Source organism: Cynara cardunculus, unplaced genomic scaffold (genome assembly GCF_001531365.2).
Source record: "Cynara cardunculus var. scolymus isolate 2C unplaced genomic scaffold, CcrdV1 Un_Scaffold_11891, whole genome shotgun sequence".
NCBI classification, from domain to species: Eukaryota; Viridiplantae; Streptophyta; class Magnoliopsida; order Asterales; family Asteraceae; genus Cynara; species Cynara cardunculus.
In genome coordinates this window covers 1-1,832 of record NW_020207126.1, presented here as the reverse complement: position 1 = coordinate 1,832, position 1,832 = coordinate 1, and the positions used below count along the sequence as shown (strand labels likewise).

Below are 1,832 nucleotides of genomic sequence, written 5' to 3'. Positions count from 1 at the left end.
ATTAAGTATTATATAAAACAATTTCACAACCATATATGAAACAACTTCATCAAAAAAAGTATTATATGAAACAATTTCACAAGATTAAACAATTTTATGAAAAAATTTCATAAGATTAAACAATGAAATCGACAGATGAAGGTGGTTTGCACGGTTTATACAAATGAGGACGGTTTTCATATGATCACTCCTCTATATATATATATATATATATATACATGTGTTGACTGATCCAATATATGGAACTACTACCTGTCTTTCATTTTTCTTCCCCAATTCATTTAAGCTGACTTCTAATGGTTTGTAATATGACACATTTGAATTTATGAAATTGTTTGTGTTACCAACTTTGAAAAATCAGAAAAAGAAATATTATCACTGTCAAACAACATATATCTGCATTAAGTGGTTGTTTTCATGGTTAAACAATACTACATGATACCTTTTCAGTGTTAAAGCTAGCAATTATGTTTAATTGGTTCCTCACTCTACTGCAATGTTACACTTTGTTATATATGCAGAAGCATTCCCAAAATAGTTGAAGCTTTGAGCATGGATGGATCTAGTGGACAACAGATAGAATCCTCAAGGACTGACCCATCCTCAGGTGCACCATTCGATATATCTCTTGCTCATTTTCACCATCGAAATAAGTCTTAAGGTGCATCTTTTTCTTATAAGGTCTCTAAATTTGACTATTTTTGCAGGGAAACTTTCGGTATCACCTTCTGATAGATATGCAGTTGTCCCGGATGAAACTGTATGTTATCTTTTGCAACGCTTCTCAATAATTATTTCTTTGATCAGTGCTGTTCTTACTGTGTTACCATGATTTTCATGTTATTCAAGTAAAAAATAATATTAGTAAATCACTCAACTCAGCAGTGTGCCTTGAGCAATCTGTAAGGCTACTTCGCCATGGGTGGAAGATTGCAGATTTAACTAATGGAAGCAGGGTCTTTGTAAAATGCAAGGAATTACCAAGTGCTAGAAGTTCCCTTATCCCGTTATGATATCATATAATAATACCAACCTGCTAATCATAAATCAGTACGCATATTACCTTTTGTGCAGGTTCAAGCCAGGACTAAGGGAAATGACGCTAGTGTCCCTGAGAACGACTTGAAGAGAATCAGGCTCTGACTTTTGGAACTCCAAACTAACCGCACCCCGTGCCTGTAGCCTCCAATCCATGTTTGTTCCATTTACCCTGCCACACACCATATCTGTTTCAAGGTTTATCATGGTGTCTGGAAAGGGACATATATATATATAATATATTTGCTATGACCTTAAAAGAGTTTGAATAGTAATTCCATCGTAGTATAGATTTTGTGCATGTTATGTACCATGTCAAATATGCTGGTGTATTGTATGATGTTATTATCTATTGCATAACGACAAAGTCTTGATGGTTGTGCTCCCTATTTCGTACACTTCAATTTAGTTTTTTTTATTGTTCTTTATCGTTGTTTTGGAAAAGAGGTCAAGTTTGTGTACATTCCACCCCCAAACCTTAAAACCTTACTTCTGGGTGGGATACATAGGCCTATTTGGTTTGTTTTGCTTTACTTACAACACCAAGTGCTTTATACAACTTTTTCCCATGCATTCCTATGACTAATATTTTGAGTGTGCAGATGCAGAATACACCTCTTTAGAATGGTAATATGTCTTTATTCTTCAAGGTAAACAGAGCAAAAAAAACAAAAGAGATTGCCAAAACACGCAAATATCGTATTGAAGAAAACTAACTTAAAAACTCCATTGATTCTCTCTCTCTTTTGGAACCTATCTATGAATCTATATATATACTAACCATGTACGTATTA

The 1,832-nt window shown here is 34.0% G+C and overlaps 1 long non-coding RNA gene across 1 annotated transcript; it reads left to right on the top strand.

Moving 5' to 3' along the window:
- Nucleotides 1-283: 283 nt before the first annotated feature.
- Nucleotides 284-1,427, top strand: LOC112505542. Its single transcript, XR_003068413.1, has 3 exons — nt 284-607; nt 708-760; nt 1,075-1,427. It is a non-coding gene; the product is annotated as an uncharacterized LOC112505542 (long non-coding RNA).
- The last annotated feature ends 405 nt before the right edge of the window (nt 1,428-1,832 follow it).